At 42.7% G+C, this 21,448-nt stretch overlaps 1 long non-coding RNA gene across 1 annotated transcript; it reads left to right on the forward strand.

Moving 5' to 3' along the window:
- The first annotated feature begins 920 nt into the window (after nt 1-920).
- Nucleotides 921-9,262, forward strand: LOC306910754. Its single transcript, XR_013788194.1, has 5 exons — nt 921-973; nt 1,051-1,115; nt 1,195-1,285; nt 1,364-2,544; nt 8,946-9,262. It is a non-coding gene; the product is annotated as an uncharacterized lncRNA (long non-coding RNA).
- Nucleotides 9,263-21,448: the final 12,186 nt, after the last annotated feature.

Consider the following 21,448-nt stretch of genomic DNA (forward strand, 5'->3'; position numbering starts at 1 on the left):
TAGCAGAGAATGGACTCACACCAGCTCTTCCGAGACACAGCGTTCTCTAAACACACACACCGCATTCACAGCAATGCAGTCCCTGCAAACAGAGCTCGAGTCCAAAATCACCAGAGGCTTACTGCAATTAATGAAGCATGCGCCTCTGTTGTCCAAAACTGACGTTGTGTAAAAGCGAAGAGCGCTTCCGATACGCAAACGCGACGGCCAATCTGCACAGGCTTGTGCGTGAAAACTACCGGATGACTTTTGAAAAGGTGAATTGAAACTCAATGTGAGCCGTGCAAAAACATGTGGTCATCTTCAAGGTGAGGATAATCACCATCTGGCCAGCCATCTGCAATTATGTAATGCCTTTCACTTCAAAAGAGCGCAGTGATTTCTAGGGGGTGGGAGGGATGAGGTGAGCTTCAAGCACATCAGTTAATGCTGTAACACTCTGGACATACGGAGAACGCGCAACAAGCGTGGCGGAGATGGCATCCTGCAATATGGAAAGCCACGTGTTCACATGCAGCTTGTCATTATGGCTAAACACAGAAATAGACTTTCCTGCAGTGTAGGAGCATTAAGAGTGATAGTTCAGCCCAAAATGAAAAATCGATCATCATTTAGTCACCCTCTTATCATTTTAAACCTTTATGTCTTTCTTTCTTCGGCAGAACACAAAAAAAAGAAGATATTTTGAAGAAAGCCGGAAAATGAACAGCACTGGGCTGGCCCCCCTTCACTTCTATGGACACAAAACCAACTGTGAACTATCACTTTAAGTGTTATTAAATCTGATCTACTGAAAAAAAAGAGAATATATTGATTGTTTGGTTAAATTGTGAATGTAATGGGATTAGGTGATTGACAGCAGGGTTGGCCTATCAGCGAGTAGTACCTTCCATTTAAAGGCTGATTGGCTGTTACCTGGTATGCGTCACGTCCGATTTCCCCGTTGTTTTGATCGCGTTGAGACTGATTGTGGGTAAGCGTGCTATGTTTTAATGTGATAATTCGTTGAATTGTTGTTGTGCGTAGTTTTAAATGGTTTTTATTAATCAGTGCAGCTTTGGTGCCGTGTTGCCCGGTGTACTGCTTAGTGGGTTTGATGACTGTTCACCTCTCAGGTACGTTTATAGTTAAAAGCTTGCGATCTAGTGCGAAAATGGTTGCGTGGGTTTAACATGCTTTTCGGGTATCAAATAGGTGTGATTCCCTGTATCCTATTGTGTTCGCGGTGGGCATGACTGACCAATCCGTGTCCGTTAAGTGTGCTATCTAGCTTGATAACCTGATGGTAAGTGTTTTAAACGTAACTATGACTAAGAGTGGGCATAGTATTATAATGGGTAACCTCTCCGTTTGTTTATTATAGGATTCTCCCTCTCGTTCTATGCCGTGATTTTACGCTGCGATTAAAGTGCTGCAGTTTATACGGCCAGTGTATACGCGACCATCATCGTGAACAGAGGGGACTGCTCGCTTGGTTATAATCGGGGCGTTATATTTTCCCGCTTCGTACATCTCTGCCTTGTGTGGAAGGACTATTAAGCTCCTCCTGCTTGCAGCGGAGCTAGCTCCCTTCTGTTGTTTCTGTTATTTAACCTTTTTCTTTTGTTTTGTTACTTTCATTTCCATTAATTACGGTTTGTTTAGTTTTATTTATTTGCTTTTCTCTATGCTCCTTATTGTAAGGGCAGTAAAATTATCCTAGCTTGGGATATCTGTGATCAACCATCTGTTTGTGAAATCCTATTGGTGTGTGAGCATCTACTGAGTTAAAGTCTCGTAGTAGACCAACAATTGATCTTCCTAAGCTGGATTGGTTTTTCTTTATGTTTGTTATTTCCATTTATTAATTTGGACTTTATTAATGTCAACACTGCCATCTTTATTGTTATAGTTTCTTATTATTTTGCAGGAGCTGAGGTCCCACGGGTGGATTGCTCTTTCTGGTGGTGGTCCTATCGTGTGCAGTGTACACTCGAGTGTGTGATAGTGTGATTAAACTGCACGGGTGTGAGTGTCGTGTGGAAGTGTGTCCCGTAGAATCGAACTCCCCAGTGCTTCCTGCCGTTGGGAGCTTCAGCCCTGCTGGTATTTAGATTTGTTTTACAGCTGCCCTATATCAAGTTGGTTTGTATGTGTTTCTGTTTGTTTTATTTGAAGTGGGGTTTCAATGTCCCATCTAACATTTTAAAGGATTTTCCTAGTAATAAACATTTGTATTTTTGTATTACTCGCGTCTCTTGTCTACTTCCATGAGGGAACTGAACCTGTGTGCTTTGCTCATAGTTTGAGTATTTTTCCCTGGGATTAATTCCTAGGGTGGCGTAGTCGGACTCTTTATTCGTGAATAGAACTTACTTTGTGTCTCAAATTTCACCACCTCGTCACATTCTGGCGTAGTCGGCAGGATTCCCTCTGGTGTAGTACAGAGACGTGGGTATTTTGTGTTTGTTGTTTTTCTTTCTTTCTTTGTTCTCTGGTAGGAACCAGACAGTAACAGTTGCTCTGTGGTGGACCGGCACAAGTTAACTTTAATCTCTATTTGTGGTAAGTGCTTGTGCAGTTACAGAAATGGAGGATGAATTGAACGAGTTAAGGGATTTAGTAGCTCAATTAAAAGCTGATAACGAAAGGCTGCGGCAAGAGCCAGTGTCTGTTGCACAGCCGGGTCCATCTAGTGTTACTATTCCTGTCGGTGCAGACCCCCCACGTATTGGTGCTGGTGTTTCAACATCGGAGCGGTTTGTTTTCGTTCCTCGCGATCGTAGGTGCCCAAAATTTAGTGGCCGGTCGGGTATTGGCATCAATGAGTGGGTGGAGGAGGCCCAGGCCTGTATGCGGCTTCGCCATCTGTCTACAGCTGATCAGGCATTTTTCTTGTTTGATCATCTGGAGGGTGAGGCGAGGGAAGAAATTCGTTATCGGTCGAGGAACGAGAGGGAGGATCCGGATCAAATTATTAAAGTATTATGTGAATTATATGGTTGCAATAAGTCTTATGTAGCACTTCAGGAGTCATTCTTTTCCAGAAGACAACTGGACGGGGAGACCTTGGTGGAGTTCTCCTTGGCCCTGATGAGTCTTCTGGATAAAGTTAAAAGTCAGTCACCCCATGGTATGCCTAACGCCGAAATTTTGCTAAGAGATCAGTTCGTTGAATATGTTAATGATTGCGCTCTTCGACGTGAACTTAAGCAATTGGTGCGTCGCCAGCCCACTGCCACTTTGTTCGACATTCGCAGTGAAGCTCTTCGTTGGGAAAGAGAAGGCATGCCGGGTGGGGTGCGTAGTCGAAGTCAGTCTGTTCCATCCGCTTATGGCATTCAATATGGGGTGCAGGGACATCAGCATGGAAATAGTGGTTCAGCAACATCAGAAATGAGTGAACTACGGGAAATGCTTCGAAAGCAGCAACAACAACTGAATCAGTTAACCCAAGGTATGGCTCAGCTGCAGAATCCCCAGCCACGTTCGCGACCATTTAGGGCTAATTTAATTTGCAGAAGGTGTCAGCAACCTGGCCATTTTGCCAGTGATTGCGATGGGGTGCGGATATCTGTTCCACCATCAGCCCGTGTGACTTCTGCTTTAATGAGAGGTGGACAGCCATTATCCGTGCAGCCGCCGGAAAACTAGTTCCCACCGAGTTGCAGGGCCAAAATTTGGTTGGGAAAAGGGTAGGCTCCAAAAATGTATCTGGTTCTGATTTTATGTCACGTTTTATGTCGTCTTGCCCACAGCTTGTTGTATTGATGGGTGGGGTTAAGGTACCCTGCCTGGTGGACACCGGTTCCATGGTGTCCACCATTACTGAAAGTTGGTTTGTGACTAATTTTGGGTTGTGGGGTCAGGAACAGCTTAGAGCATGCCATTGGTTACAGCTTCGAGCAGCCAATGGCCTTTCAATTCCCTATGTCGGCTATTTGGAATTAGACGTGGAGCTCTGTGGGCGAGTAGTTTTAAGTTGTGGTGTGCTGGTGGTCAGAGATCCCCCTGGTGGTATATGTGCAGATGTTCCTGGGGTTTTGGGCATGAACATCCTGGGACGCTGCTACCAGGAGCTCTTTGGCCAGCATGGCACAGCTCTCTTCGACCTACCAGTCGTGTCACAGGCCCCTCACTCTGTTTTTCAGGCTTTACAACATTGCCATCAGGTTGACGGCCAGTCTGTTTCAGATTGTGGGGGACGAGTCAAAGTGCGGGGACGTAGGGCGTGTCGCATCTCAGGTGGCACAATGACATTTGTTGCTGCAACCTGCTCGATGACATATTCGAGCGTTACAGTACTGTTTGAACCACCAGTTTCTGGTCTACCAGCGGGCTTGCTGGCATCTCCTTCTCTTTTAAGGGTAGACCGTGGTACAGTCTATGTGCCCATAGTTAACGTGGGCACGGTCGATGTAGTGCTGTACGCTAGCACTGTTATTGGCACAGTGAATAAAGTTGATGTGATAAGTTTGCCACCAGAGGTCACAGAAGTTAAGACCGTTACGGCCAAGGTCAATACACAGGTTGTGCAGGCCCCCCCTACCATACAGGAGAAGATAGCGATGCTTGATTTATCTGTGTTATCTGAAGAAGAACAGGTTAAGGTCAGGGCATTACTGGAGAAGTATTTGCCTGTGTTCTCTATGAACGATGGGGATTTGGGATGTACTAATCGGATATCCCATGAAATCCCCTTGTTGGATGACATCCCTGTTAGGCAGCGGTTCCGGCGAATCCCTCCATCAGAGTATGAGGTGGTAAAGGCACATATCAATCAATTGTTGGAAACTCAGGTAATTCGAGAGAGCTGCAGTCCCTATGCTTCGCCTATTGTCCTTGTTAAAAAGAAGGATGGTAGTCTGCGCATGTGTGTGGACTACCGTCGCTTAAATTCAAAGACTAGGAAGGATGCGTTCCCTCTACCACGTATTGAGGAGACTTTGGACTCGCTGGCTGGGGCCCGTTGGTTTTCTACCATGGACCTGGCCAGCGGGTACAATCAGGTACCTGTAGCTGAGGTCGATAAATCTAAAACTGCTTTTTGCACACCTTTCGGCCTATTTGAGTGGAATAGGATGCCATTTGGGTTGTGCAATGCCCCAAGCACCTTCCAACGATTGATGGAGCGGTTATTTGGTGAGCAGCAGTGCCAGTCCCTCCTTTTATACCTCGATGATATTATTGTCTTTTCCTCCTCGGTGGATCAACATCTTGCTCGGATGGAGGTTGTCCTGAGCCGCTTGCAGACAGAAGGTTTGAAGGTCAAACTATCAAAGTGTGCTTTTTTCCAAAAGAGAGTGCATTATTTGGGGCATGTCATCTCTTCAGAGGGAGTGTCTACTGACCCCGGTAAGGTGGAGGTAGTTGCACAATGGCCTTGTCCCACCAGTGTTACAGAATTGCGCTCTTTCTTGGGATTTGCTAGCTATTATCGACGGTATGTAGAGGGGTTTGCCAAGCTGGCTGCCCCCCTTCACAGGTTGGTGGCCCGGCTGTCAAGCCCAAAGCGCCCGAAACAGGGAGGTCGGGAGTTTACTGAAGCTTGGTCCTCGGAATGTCAGTGTGGCTTTGAGGAGTTGAAAGGTAAATTAACCACAGCCCCAGTGCTTGCCTACGCTGACTTTTCATTACCTTTCATTTTAGAGGTAGATGCCAGTCATGAAGGCCTCGGGGCAGTCCTTTCACAGGAGCAAGAAGGCAAGGTGCGCCCTATAGCGTATGGCAGCCGCAGTCTTAGGCCCACTGAGCGCAATACATCTAACTATAGCTCCATGAAACTGGAGTTCTTGGCTCTCAAGTGGGCCATGACTGAAAAGTTTAGAGAGTACTTGCTGGGCCAGAAATCTGTGGTGTTTACTGATAACAACCCCCTTAGTTACCTGACTTCTGCAAAACTGGGTGCCATGGAGCAACGCTGGGCTTCTCAATTGGCTTCATTTGATTTCGAGATCAAGTATAGGTCAGGGAGACGCAACCGCAACGCTGACGCCTTGTCACGTCAAAACTTTTCAGGTACAGGTGAAGTGCCCCAGTTGTGTTCCGGTATGGCCGTTCCAGTGGCATTGCAGCGAGCTTCCCAAGGTGGATTTGTGGCCTTGGTCAATCAGGTGACCTCATTTCCTGATGCTTCAAATGGTGACATGGGTGCTCAGCAGGTAGCAGACCCAGTCATAGGAGAGTTGTTGGAGTTTTGGAGGCGTAAGTTGCCCCCGACTCCTGAAGAGCGCAAGAAACTCTCCAGGTCTGCCATTGTTCTGCTCCGGCAATGGGACCGCCTAGTGGAGACTGATGGTGTGCTCTACCGGCGTGTGTGTCGCTCAGATGGGGGAGAGGAAATCCTTCAGGTGTTATTGCCGGCAGATCTGAAACACTATGTCTTGACCCAGCTTCACCAACAGCATGGGCACCAGGGGGTCGAGCGTACATTCCAGCTAGTACGCCAGCGATGCTACTGGCCTGGTATGTCTGCAGATATCGACCGCTGGTGTCATGAGTGTGAGCGGTGCCAGTGTGCTAAAGGTGTCCCCACGGCCCCTAGTAGTTTTATGGGGCACTTGTTGGCTGCACGGCCGAACGACATTGTGGCCTTGGATTTTACAGTGTTGGAGCTCTCGAGGTCTGGCCTTGAGAACGTGCTGGTCATGACCGATATTTTCACCAAATATACCTTGGCAATCCCCACTAAAGATCAACGAGCAGAGACTGTTGCCCAGGTTCTTGTAGTGGAGTGGTTTTGTAAATTCGGCGTGCCAGGGCGCATCCACTCCGACCAAGGCCGGAACTTTGAATCCGTCCTAATTCAACAGCTTTGTTCTCTGTATGGAGTCGAGAAATCACGTACCACCCCTTATCACCCCGCTGGAAATGGCCAGTGTGAGCGTTTTAACAGAACATTGCATAATCTATTGCGCACTTTGCCGCCCTCCCAAAAGGGTGATTGGCCACTTTGCCTTCCTCAGGTACTTTTTGCGTATAACACTACTCCTCATCAGGCAACCGGGGAATCTCCTTTTTTTCTAATGTTTGGACAGGAGCCCAGACTTCCTGTTGATTTCTTACTTTGCAGAGTCCAAGAGCCATTAGCTGGGGGGGTTAATAGGTGGATTCTAGAGCAGCAGGATCGGTTGCAGGTTGCGTTTGAGGGTGCTCGTGAACGGTTGGGTGATGCAGCCGATCGGCGGAAGGCCCGGCATGACCGGCGGGTGAAGGAAGCACCACTGAAGGAGGGTCAGCTGGTATACCTCCGCAATCATAGTGTGAGGGGTAGATGTAAAATCCAGGACCTGTGGAACTCAGCGGTGTACAAGGTAATGAGAGCACCTAAGGATGGTGGGGCGGTATATACCATTGCTCCCATTACAGATCTGGGAAAAGTAAAGCATGTGCATCGATCTTTGCTCAAGGCTCAGATCCATCAGGATCTGCCAATTGGATTGTTTGATAGTCCAGTGGCTGAATCTGTGTCGTCTCTGGAAGAGGGATGTGATGAGGATTTATTTGTCTTTGTGTCAGAGACACCACAAGTCAGAGGTAGGTCGAGGCTACAGGACATTGTTGCTGTCCCACCTCAGATATCGGGTGACCGGCCAATTGTGGAGACCTTCAGGGTAACCGAGGGTACTGGGCTTGATGTGGGTTTACCCCCGGCAGAAGTACCTACAAATTCACTGGAGGTAGGCGAGGGGATGGCGAGAAGGACTGGTAGAAGAACTGCAGGTCAGCACTCTAATAGGTACCATCTCCCTCGAGCAGTGGGTACTGGTTCAGTTTCCCGTATAGTGAGTAGTGCAGTAGGTACATTGTTTCGCCCTTGGAACTGAGAGTTCCTATGTGGGATTCTGTGTGGTTCACCGTCGGGTCGACGTTGCAGAAACTGGTGGTGGAATGTAATGGGATTAGGTGATTGACAGCAGGGTTGGCCTATCAGCGAGTAGTACCTTCCATTTAAAGGCTGATTGGCTGTTACCTGGTATGCGTCACGTCCGATTTCCCCGTTGTTTTGATCGCGTTGAGACTGATTGTGGGTAAGCGTGCTATGTTTTAATGTGATAATTCGTTGAATTGTTGTTGTGCGTAGTTTTAAATGGTTTTTATTAATCAGTGCAGCTTTGGTGCCGTGTTGCCCGGTGTACTGCTTAGTGGGTTTGATGACTGTTCACCTCTCAGGTACGTTTATAGTTAAAAGCTTGCGATCTAGTGCGAAAATGGTTGCGTGGGTTTAACATGCTTTTCGGGTATCAAATAGGTGTGATTCCCTGTATCCTATTGTGTTCGCGGTGGGCATGACTGACCAATCCGTGTCCGTTAAGTGTGCTATCTAGCTTGATAACCTGATGGTAAGTGTTTTAAACGTAACTATGACTAAGAGTGGGCATAGTATTATAATGGGTAACCTCTCCGTTTGTTTATTATAGGATTCTCCCTCTCGTTCTATGCCGTGATTTTACGCTGCGATTAAAGTGCTGCAGTTTATACGGCCAGTGTATACGCGACCATCATCGTGAACAGAGGGGACTGCTCGCTTGGTTATAATCGGGGCGTTATATTTTCCCGCTTCGTACATCTCTGCCTTGTGTGGAAGGACTATTAAGCTCCTCCTGCTTGCAGCGGAGCTAGCTCCCTTCTGTTGTTTCTGTTATTTAACCTTTTTCTTTTGTTTTGTTACTTTCATTTCCATTAATTACGGTTTGTTTAGTTTTATTTATTTGCTTTTCTCTATGCTCCTTATTGTAAGGGCAGTAAAATTATCCTAGCTTGGGATATCTGTGATCAACCATCTGTTTGTGAAATCCTATTGGTGTGTGAGCATCTACTGAGTTAAAGTCTCGTAGTAGACCAACAATTGATCTTCCTAAGCTGGATTGGTTTTTCTTTATGTTTGTTATTTCCATTTATTAATTTGGACTTTATTAATGTCAACACTGCCATCTTTATTGTTATAGTTTCTTATTATTTTGCAGGAGCTGAGGTCCCACGGGTGGATTGCTCTTTCTGGTGGTGGTCCTATCGTGTGCAGTGTACACTCGAGTGTGTGATAGTGTGATTAAACTGCACGGGTGTGAGTGTCGTGTGGAAGTGTGTCCCGTAGAATCGAACTCCCCAGTGCTTCCTGCCGTTGGGAGCTTCAGCCCTGCTGGTATTTAGATTTGTTTTACAGCTGCCCTATATCAAGTTGGTTTGTATGTGTTTCTGTTTGTTTTATTTGAAGTGGGGTTTCAATGTCCCATCTAACATTTTAAAGGATTTTCCTAGTAATAAACATTTGTATTTTTGTATTACTCGCGTCTCTTGTCTACTTCCATGAGGGAACTGAACCTGTGTGCTTTGCTCATAGTTTGAGTATTTTTCCCTGGGATTAATTCCTAGGGTGGCGTAGTCGGACTCTTTATTCGTGAATAGAACTTACTTTGTGTCTCAAATTTCACCACCTCGTCACATTCATTTAAAAAACTCTACATTATTTAAAAGGACAGTTCACCCAAAAATGAAAATTCTGTCAACCTGTATTTGGCTCATTCATCCAACAAAAGAAGATACATACATCCAAGTCTGTGTATAAAATGTAAGATCTTTATAAAATAAAAAATATTGAATAACGTACCATATAATGTCAAATCTAAAACATACTGTTACATTATATCATCATCACATAACTTTTTAGTGAGCAAAATGAATGGCTTATTCTAATGACTATCCATAGCAAAAGAAGGTAAGTATTTATTGAACACCGGCGTCTAAGAATGTTGAAGCCACAGTTGAATAAAACCAATAAGCCAAAAAAGTCTGCGTGCTACAGTAATTTCACTTTAGTAAGGGTTCATTGCGGCTTATACAGTAGCTTTTACAAATCTTCACATATAAATCAAGCAGTCGGCGGCACTGAAAGGTCACTACAGGCATTTCCATTGTTCAACTGTTGCAATTTTAAAAAGTTCAAAGCCGGCAAACGCAGTTTGTTACACAGCAAAGCAGGCTGATAAAGTCAATCTAAACTCTCTGTGACCGAAATCTTCCTCGTCTTCAAAGAAACACTGTCACGAAATCTCCAGTCAATCTAAAATCCATCCGTCGAACAGCACGCCCGTCGCACGCAGTGTGAAATTGAGGTTTCACCGCAAATAATAGAATTTTTAAGGGTCCACATCACGCTAACTCAGACACCATTCCTCCTTTCAGCATAATGTGAATAAAACATCAGACAGAGGCAATCAAGAGCGGAAGCCGAACGTGGGGCACAGCAGCACGAAGGGCCAAATTTAAGATAGAAGCCATTAAGCAGAAGTGCGTTTTGCAGGGCTTTTAAGACTCTTTATGAGTTTGTCTCTTAGCCTTGAGCCCCAGGCAAAGAGTTGATTAGTTTTACCATCCGTTTGTTTCTCACCATCTTGCTTCTTGGTGTTTGTCTACGCACTGTTAATGCACTTTCACCGTCATGGGTGGAATGGCTGAGCACTGATAGCCTTATTTTGATTGCCGCGTTTGCTTTTAGGCGCAGACATGTTTAAGCCACAATCCGTTATGAAAAACTCAGAGTCTTGTCGCTCGAGACTCAAACACACCATCTTTGGAAGGTCACTGTACAGTATATATGACCTGACAGTTGAGCTGTTGTCCCACGGGTCTATTTGGGGTTAAACGCTCTGTCTTACCTGTTTCCCTTCAATTCTCACTTCCACTCCCACTCCGGCTCCATCCTTCCAAAGGTTACAGTGACGCCCCTGGCACGGTGGACATTTGCAAATAGACACAAGAGATGATAAATGATCAGAAAATGAGCATTAATACACACTCATATTGAGGCAGAGATTTGCTGGAATCAGCTTTTTTCACGGGTACATGCGGAGTGCCCAATAAGGACCCAATATTACGTTACTCATGATAAATGCTGATAGTAGCAAAGGGTGACTGCCTAGTCCTCTCTTCCCTGAGGACAAAACCCAGCATTTTGACAACGGTAGATTTGCAAGTGTAATTTGGCTGGTTGTCCATAATGGTTTAGGTAATACCATTTAGTTGCAGAGAAGAGCGGAGGAGAGTCCCTCCAACCCTGCGGGCGTCATGATAGTGTCATTGTGTGCTTGGAACAACTCCCCCTCCATTTTTTCCCACCTCTTCTTCCCCGCATTGCAGACCCGGGCCTAAGTGGTGAAGACAGACCTGAGCCAGTAGCACGACACTGGGAGGTCAGTGCGTCGGGCATTAGGAAGAGGACAATGCCGGAAAACTGACACCATTAGAGTTTGGCCGGCGTTCCAAGGCACTTGCCAACCGTGCACATCCATTGTCTTGGCCATCTTATAATACTAATCCCACCCCCATATCAGTCTCTGTTGTGGCTTCCCTATGCAGTCCTTAAGAGACTAAGTCTGAAAGACTATTTATCTGTGGCAGATGCCAACAAAGACATTTTGTTGGTATTGTTTGAATATCAAAGAGCTGGTTGGACGATAAAAAAATGGAAAAAAAATCCCAAATGCACCAGAAAACAGGCTCTGTATTCAAATAAGCATACGTTTACATCTAATTAAGGAGAAAGTTTGGATGGAGCGAGACATTTTGCCAACTTATTGCTCTTTGCTTTCTAACTGGTTAAAACAATTACATTGAGGGGAAACAAATAGACACTTTTAATATCCAGTCTAATGTACATTAGCTCAATAGATAACAATTTGTTTGTCTGACAATATACAAAGGAACATGCAGTTCAGGATGTTGAGGTTAGCCTCAGGTCAGACCTTCTATGCTTCAAACAATAAAACCACCAGCGTTCCCGAATACTTCGCTCTTAAAAATAAAGGTGCTTCACGATGTCATTGAAGAACCTTTTTGAAACCCAGTATTTTTGTGCACAGTCCGGATGTCTCCCATATCCACAAATTGCGTTGATTTCGATTCTGTCAGGGAGATATCCAAAACCTGTACTATCACGAGTCCTCCAGGAAAAGGTGATTCAAGACCAGGTGCAGCTTTTGTTGCGAAGTGTTCACTGCATGGCAACAACACGCAGAGCAGAGGTTTCAGCATGGAGTTAGAGAGCGGATGAAGGTCAATCTTCTTCGAGTCACACAGCGATGACCAAATAGGTCACGGCTCGACCTTATTAGCCTTTAAACAGCCGCTTGATAAATTTAGGGGGTTTTGCTCTGCCTTTGGTGAGCAGACTGCGAGAAGAGCATCCGATGAAGGTCGATTAATTTAAGCCGCATTGCTTGTAAAATGGTGTCGAGATTAATGTGATGAAAAAAAACATGCGGGATAAAGACAACTAAAAAATCCTAGGCTTCAAAAAAAAAATCTTTCAACCTGAATTCCGGAAATGCCGGCTATCTTTTTTGAGACCTGTAGCAGACGTAACAATTAAAATGAGCTCATTTTGCGCATAAAAAGTTTGAACATTTGTTATGTTCTCTATGCTCTATTGCGAATCAAATATTGGCTCACGTGATTTGAAAGTCTTTTAGTTTTCATTTTATTCTAATTTAAGAATTTGGATTGTATTGTTTTGAATGAGTCACTTCGTACAAAGATGACGCTGGTTCAAAACTAGTAAATGATTTTGAACCTTAATTCCTTCACATTCTCCAAACATCCACATCTAGGAAGAGTCACAAAAACAACATGAGAACAAACTAAAGCACTTAATTCATGATAGTGACAAACTCCTTAAATATACCCACCTCCAAGGGTTCTATTTCTCTCAATATTCTAGAACTTCCTTGCCTCTAAAGATCACTAAAAAATGCACGAAAGTTCCCCGAGCAGTAAGAAAGCTGGGCAGAGATGATGTACAGGACACAGAGGAGGCAGCAGGGCGGCTCTCGAGAGCCATCATGTGATTTGGCAGCGGGCGCTGTGACGAGTGTGGCTGTGGGGCAAAGGACGACTTGATGTGTTACGCTCCGTTAGATCTCTTCTTCATCTTCCAGTCTGTACCGCCGCTGTTTGCGAACCATGTTGTGGATGAGGCTGGAGTTTATTAACACAATTCTGCCAAAAGCAACCGAGGTGGAAACGTGGAGAAAACAAACGAGTGTTAATGTGACGAACAGACAATAATGGGTAGACATATAAAGAAACTTTACAAGAATGTGAACGGCAAAAATCGTATTATATAAGTGAATATGAGTGTATGTTGCCTGTTTTTCCGTATACATTCTGTATATTGAGACAAATATATCCATATTTAAGTTTATTCAATATATTCCCTGAAAACGAGTCTGAATATCATATGCGCTGTCACTTCTCAAGAAGACACTTTGTTTAGTAATTAAAAACTCATTTAAAGCTCATGATGATAGAATGGCTCAGAAATAAACACAGTATTTCATATATGAACAGTTGGTATAGAATTGCTTTTGTTACTCACAGCTGAACAGAGCAGAAGATGTCAAATTTGACTGTGGCGTGCGGATATGTGTCCCACATGAATAAATACAAACAATGGAAAATATATTCAAAGGATATGAATCATCTGCTCAGCCTCCAGGTGAACAAGTTTACTTTTTAACACACTTAAGATATCTGAATCATAACTAAGACATCGACTATTTGATCATTCCTGACGTTTTGATTTTGAACTAACAGGGTTCATATGACCTTCACAAGGGCTGTGGGGAAGGTTTTGTCACAGTTAGGACAAAAAAAATTCACAAACTGTATAAATCACAAACAGAGGAACCATATTAGGAACCATATTAGCAACTATCGTACTATTGCTCTTTTATGACATATCGCTTATTGCTCCCCGAACTCTTTGTAAGTCGTTTTGGATAAAAGCGTCTGCTAAATGACTAAATGTAAATGGAACCAGACAGGTCCGAATCATTGTATCTTTTGTGCATATGTTACAAATGATGTGAGAAATGCTTTACAACCTATAAGGAAGCCTGAACAAATCTGATGAGCACAGAATACAAGACACTTATAAATCACCTTGCAGTGTGTTGGTAGTTATTTAAGAAGCAGATTTGTAATGTTTGAGTTTAAAGTAAATAATTGAACAACTCTTTGCAAACCTCTTGCATCATCACAACTGAGAGATGGTTTGTACCAACGCTGCTTTTGTGGCACAGCCATCTTGGACAGTTAGGAAAAACTGCAATGCAAGAGCTTGTTCCCGTTTTAATCCACTGCAATGAAAAATATTGGACACATTTTTATTACTGATCATTTTCAAATATTCATTTACTTATTATTCACAAGTTTGTTATTGCGCCCTCATTTTACACAGCAAAAAACAATAAATATAATTTTTCATTGTGCACCCTTCATTCATCAGAGAAATCGTCTGGTTTGGCATGACTTCATAGACACAAGTTCTTTACATCCGGACACGTGCTCACCCAGAAGTACTGCAATGGTCAAAGTTAATGAGTCGTTCCGCGTGCACACCCTAATTTATGGATGCTTGCCTGGTCCGTCGCAGTCCTGCCCGCACGGCCAGCCTGCCGTTCTTCCCCCGCCAATGTTTATCTGCAACGGCCAACCGAGTGCGTATGAGTGCAGATTTATGTGGGTGGTTGAAGTAGATGCATTGTGGGGGAGCGCTGCGTTTAGGTCTGATTAGAACTCAAATGTGTTTTTGTGTCGTGTAAATTGGCCAAGGGGGATTTGAGTCATGGCGGTCAAGAGATGGATTCAGATATTATCAAGTTGGTAAGTAACAGCGGAGATAAACTTTATGTGTGAGATACTCAAGGGTGGTGTGGTGAAAGATCTAAGGCGGTAACCTAAAGGTTACAGACACTGGTAAGGGAATGACCTTATTTAAGTTATTTCCAACCAAAGGGTCCCCCCTCCCTTTCGATGCACTACGGTTGCTGACACAGGACTAAGATGTCATATGTTTTCACTTCTTTGCTGAAGAAGATAACGTATTTACGAAACTCAGTTTGTCAATTTAGGGCTACTGTAGATACAACATTGCAAATTCCATGTGAGGGGACCAGCGGTTTATATAAATGGAAATAGCTCATTTTAAAAGGTTCAGCATACTACATTTGAAATTGAAAAATGACGGTCTGTGACATGGTTTCAAACAAAATCTGGTCCACATGACAATTTGTTTCACCAGTTCGCCGAAGCAAACCAAACAGATCTCTCCGGGAAAGTTCATGTTGGCCGGTAAACACCCTCGAGCCACCATTGGTCCATGGCCATAACGTAATAGGTGGGTGTGCTATGCAGAGCCACCTGTCTTTGGAAAATAATGCATACTTTTATTTAGCTAAGGTCAGGTCTATATAAAAAATACATAACATTGGAGCAGCATGAACGCTTTTGCTTGTCTCTTTCCTTTAGAATAACAAACACACAGCTATGCACTTGCAAAAACGCTCGTTCGTCATTCCAGACATCTATGTCATGTAAACCCCGCCTCCAGAAACAAATGGATGATGGATTATTCGAAAACACTATAAAGCCTTTCAACGTTTGAGCTTTACCCCAAAACGCAGAACGAAACAATTCGCCTGGACTTTGATAAGCCCATAAGTTAATAAAAACGTAATTCATTATGTAGGGTCTTCATACACCTCTGAAGACACCGCTAAGTGTATAATATTGCATTTCTGTCAATAGATCCTCCAAAAATGTGACCTTTAATTTAAAAAAGTATTATAAAGCAGTTCAGATGCAAATGAAACCAAATCAAACCCGTGATTCACTGATAATCGTCTTCAGCTTAAAACTCATTTGCATTTCCACATAATCAAATTTGTCGCATCGCATTTAGGTTACAAAACACACGGCAAACGCAATCATTGATGTCAAACGTGGTACGACACATCTTGATGTGCCAAGTCTGAATATATGTTTGCTCTAATGAGATTTAACAGCTGCAGCTTAGAGGAACATTTGCAAATAATGACTTGAGTTTTCGTCTGTTTCTCACAAAAAGCTTCCACAAAAGGGACTATTAGTAACTGAGTGGAACACGCTCCTTATGTGACAACAACTCCTGCCATTAGCAATGGTACCATCATTATTATAATTCCTAATTACAAGGCCATGATCAACTCCCATTGAGTTTGTCGATATGTAAAATCCATTGAGAGAATATTCCTCTGCTGGCAATAATCTCAGTATGGTAACCACTTAAAAATATGTGACACTATGGCATTTTCTACAAATAAGGCCACTGTCCATCGTGCTTTAATGTGGGGATAATCATAATCTTGTAGTTCAAAGCCAAAAGTAACACCAGCCGTTAGTTACCAATGTTCTTCAAAATATCATCTTTTCTGCAGAAGAAACAAAGTCATACAAATTTGGAATGACATGAGGGTGAGTAAATGAGTTGAATAATCCCTTCATCAAGGTCTCAGATGGTGTAGTAATAGTGTCTATCATCAAGATCTGTCTTGGCTTTGCTAACCAGCCAAACCCCGACCTCTTGCTAACTGCCAAAACAAACCAGCCAAATCGTGACACCTACTTTCTACTCAGTCCCCGTCTTGGCCTCGGTGTCAGAGGAAAAGGGTATGTTCAGAAACTCATGAGTGCAGATGGAGCACTGGTGCAGTGCAGGCCGTGGCGAGAACTGAAATGTCATGCTAATGCCTCCCATGAGCCAAAACACAAGAGTCCTGCACTACCCACCGGACATTGATGAGTGAAGCGGTGTCTGTGGTGTCTTTTCCAGACCTGAATAGACTTTAATGTAGTCAAAATATTCTGTACAGAGGAAGTTTTAAAGAGAAGTCATGCGAGATTTACAGCCATGAGGATAAGAAGCATCTCAGTTGATCCCAAAAAGTGGACAGGTGAGACACAGAATAAAAACCTCTTGATCGTTGACTGGTTTTGCGTAGCTCTGAATTCAGTTTCAGCTTTAAGTTAAAAACATTTTTAAAAAGGGGTTAGATAAATACATCTAGGGATGCACCAATGCACCTTTGACATTGAAGGGCAATAACCGATATATTGGCCGATATACAGTATCATAATATTAATAAAAAACATTCTGAGCCTAAAACAAAAGGCAAATAGTGAACAACTGCTCATATTTTAAAACACGGCCCACAGAAAACAAGATAACATAGTTCTCTTTTTTTCGGAAATGTATTTCCCAAGCCTACCTTACACATAATGTTGATTTAAACAGAAAAGTATTCTCAATAGCCATATGTATATATTTACAGTATGTCATACAGGTCTCAAGACAGAAATCATTCTAACGAAATGATTTGTAATTTATCGGCCTGATTTTATTATCAGACCCGATAACATTGACATGACCATTTATCGGCCGATACCGATATGTTCGATAAAATACCTTGCATCCCTACTGACAGCTTTATTAGAAATCTTTAAAATGTAACATGATCTGACTTAAATTTTTCCTTTAATCAAGATGCATTACGTGACAAAAGATTGTATATACATAAACAGCACACGCTGCATTAATTCTGTATTTATTTATAGCAGCAAAAAATGATCTTACTTCAAAACATGGCGTGTTTGGCCGTCCAATGGTATTCGACATCCTGCTGGATAGGTTTCCTATTTATATTGGAAATAAATAATGAAACGCCAATAAACGCTGAAAATTGTGCTCCATGCTAAATTATGGGCTAGCAGGAGAGCCTTTAATTAGAGGGAAATGTGGAAGGTTATTGTGACAGGACATTATGACAGCCAGATGTTAGCACACATAATGCCCAAGTGAGTAAAGAGTAACTTGTTATAAGAGAAGAAAAACTGCAAAGCTCGTGGCTGAAGATAAACAAACAATTAACTGCAGCAGAAGTGTCACTATCACTTCTAAATGAACGAGGATAAACCACGGTTTTATTCGCCGCATTCACACACCACCAATTAAGCATCTCTGAAACTAAATGAACATAGCGGGCATCGAGTTATTATGACAAGTTAACACTTCACAGTAAGGTCGTATTTGTTGAAGGGATAGCTCACCCAAAAAAATACCCTCTTGTTATTTTGAACCTGTATGACGGCATCCAATGACTTGCATTGGTTTTGTGTCTGTACAATAGAAGTGTGTGAGTACCGCCATGTTCGGTCACCAAAATCACCATTGAGAGAAGTAGGATTATATGCTTCGTACACATACCCCTTTGGTCGCAACTGTAGAGTCCCATTAAATGCTCTATTAAAGGAGTTACAGGTGAACTAGTGTAGGAGACGCTCCTCTAGAGATCCATCTGAAAGGTGAGGGTGACATGTATTACCATTCATTATACACACACTCACAGACAAACCGTGAAGCACACAGCAAATACACAGAACATGAACCGTGTGTCAGAAAGAACGCGATAATGAGGCGAATCACACACACTTTCGCATAATAGGATTGGATATGCTATCCTGCCGAGCACATGTTCAGAGAGAATACACACCAGCTTAGCACCACTATCCAAACCTGCGGCGTGTTGGCGCTCCCTTTGGAGTCTCGAGGTGCGAAAGCCCTTGTGTGAATTACATTCACTTACTTTCTGGACTTTGTGTGTTGACAGACACTGCACGCAGATGGCCATTTCCAAACGGTTTGGCAGCGGACGCCGTTGACCACCCCCGCTACCATATTTACATTGACAAAGGCCTGCTAAATGAAAATAAAAACAAAGGACCGTGTGCTTTCACGTGTTATGCTCGCTCCTCGCGTGTGAACGTGAAGTGCGTTTTCTTGAATCAACAGACCGGGTTAAGTCAATGTTATCTGTCTGTACGATCAGCCGTCGCACAGAAACACCTGCTTAAACTGAAAAGCCCTGTGGTCACCGACACAGGTGTAATTTCCGGGCGTAATTAATGAACGACACGCAGCGGAAAACATCCCAAAGGGTATATGAAAGATCTTCGATATGTTTCCGGCCGCTGAACTTTCACACTGTAAGCCGTGGATCTGGAGTCTGAAGTCGTATCAACGGAAAAAATCTGCGGAGCAGCTTTGTTGAACAAAACAACAATAGATGTTTAACTACCAGAACATGTTTCTTACAAATGTAACAATAACCTCTAATAACCATAAACACGAATAAAGAAAGGGTTTTCTTTTGCATCAGGGAGTTTTGTCACTATAGAAAGTGGCACATAAGTGCAAATCCTTCGATAACACTTTATAATATGGCCTACTAACATAAGATTGCAGTTCTATAGGGACCAGAATATCATAGAGACTTGGGTCAGTAAACAACAATCTAGCAATATCCGGACAACCGATCCCAAAACAACATGCTGAAAACCTTTTAAAACACTTTAGCAACTGCATAGCAACGTCCCTTCTGTCTAGCTGACCCTTTTCTGACTAACTGTGGGTCTGTGGGATTTACTCTACAATGGCTTGTTAATTTGCGCCCCAAAATACACTTATAAAACAACATTCATGTTCATATAATTGTTTGGCATATTCTCTAAAAGCTGTGACGTTCTATAACAAGTCCTAGAAAACACTTGATCTAGTTTTCTGTGTTTTTGGTGGTTCTAGAAATCCTGGGAGTCGGATGCAACATCAGCGACAATAAATTAATTTCAAAATGCAGTGCGTAAAAGACATACAACCATGCATACTAAATGTATTAGGAGTGCACGTGAACTAGTGTCTTGGGTAGTTTTTGGGCAGTTTGCATACCTTGTACGAAGTACATTGTCTTCTAAAATTATCACTTTTATCCGTCTGCGATGCTTATGTTATTTCACTTGGCAAAGAGGATGAATTTATTGCCATTAAAGTGAAATTACTGAACCTAAGCATAGTAGCCTGATAAAAAAATCATTTTAGAAGAAAGTCGTCAGATGTTATAGATACTATTGCATCGGAAGTCTTCAAATTAAATTATTGAAAGACGTGAGCAAGCCATTTAGAAAACTGTAATATAAAATCACTTTTCCAATAGAATCCTAGAGAATCTTTCTGTGACACCATCTGCATCTCTGGCAAAGCTCACCTGGCCGGCTAAGAAACTCTGCCATATGTTGAAAAAAAACTGCCAAGTCAGACTGACTAAAAGAGATTTTGCTTAACAACAGCAGTTAGTGACTGATGGGTCTTTAGTGAAGTTCATTTATTTACATCATTGTTAATCTCATTAGTGTGTTTCTTTCCTCAGAGGTCTTTCATTAGACTCCTGAAAGTTAATTAATGACTCACTCCTACACAACACCGCGTTTTTATTATTTGTTTTTTACTCACGTCTGTGAATGACAAATCTAAGATCGTTGTATTCCTTTTAATTGGCTGATTATAAATTATTCAGAATCCAAATTACAATTACTGTCAACCGTGAGAACTGTTACATGTTCACAACGTGTTCACATTTGTCTTAAAGGAGAACTTCACCATTTTCACACCAATTTACACACATTTCAAAACTGTCTTTCTTTTTTTCTGCAGAACACAAAATATATTTTGAAAAATGTTGGTAACAGCACAGCACAGCACAGCCCCCCATTCACTTCTATTATAACCAATGCAAGTGAATGGGGGGCTGCTATCAACATTCTTCAAAATATATTCTTTTGTGTTGTGCGGAAGAAAGTCATACAGGTTTGAAATGACAAGAATTTTAATTGTGAAGGTGATCTACTCCTTTAAGCAGGGTTAATTAAACTCATTTCTAATGACACACCAGAAATATTAAGAATTCGAGACTTTCAGCAAATATTTGTACACACTTGACCTTCTTTCCAAAGGCCAAATGTTTTACATGGTAGCGAATTAGCCTTGATTATAACATATTTTTTGGTTAATGTGAACTATCCCCTTAAATAAGAATTCTGTCATCACTTATTTCTCCACATGTTGTTTAAAACCATAAAGGTTTTCTTATGCAGAACACAATAGAAGATATTTTGAGAAACGTCTCAGTGGTCAATGGGAGCCAATGTGTTTCCAACGTTCTTTAAAATACCTTCTTTTCTGTTTCTGTTTTCAGAAAGTATGTAACACGGGTTTGAAATGACACGATCATTTTTGGGTGAACTGTGCCTTTAAATCACAGGGCGCGTGCATTCCTAGCACACCCTGTCTTTTAAAATGATCTGGCTGTCAGCATCCATAAGCGATACACAACTCTTTATAGGGTAAGGGAGTAGCAGATGTTTGATGGATCCACTCACATTGCATCACTAGGCCTACTGGCAGTAACAACCCGATGGCTGAGCACTGACCCATGGATGCTGAGGGAGCCGTCGGTACAAATGTGAAAATGGGCCGTTTTTCGGGAGAAAACAAATCCTCTCTGGGTCATTCATTTAAACTGACATCACAGATGAGAAACACCATTGAGTCAATCTTTACAAGAAATTACTAGAAATGTTGCCAATTAATGCACAGGTTGTTTCCAGGCAACCATCTCTTAAAGCCTGCACACATCACACACTGATAATCTAGAAAGGCAAAGGCGGGTAAAATGATGAACACAATCCGTGTCTGATGTTAATGCGTGCCGTGAGGTTAAAGTTTGATGGGTGCAACGCAGCCATCAAGCAGCAATGAGACGGT

This window comes from Barbatula barbatula, assembly GCF_947034865.1.
Source record: "Barbatula barbatula genome assembly, chromosome: 21".
NCBI classification, from domain to species: domain Eukaryota; kingdom Metazoa; phylum Chordata; class Actinopteri; order Cypriniformes; family Nemacheilidae; genus Barbatula; species Barbatula barbatula.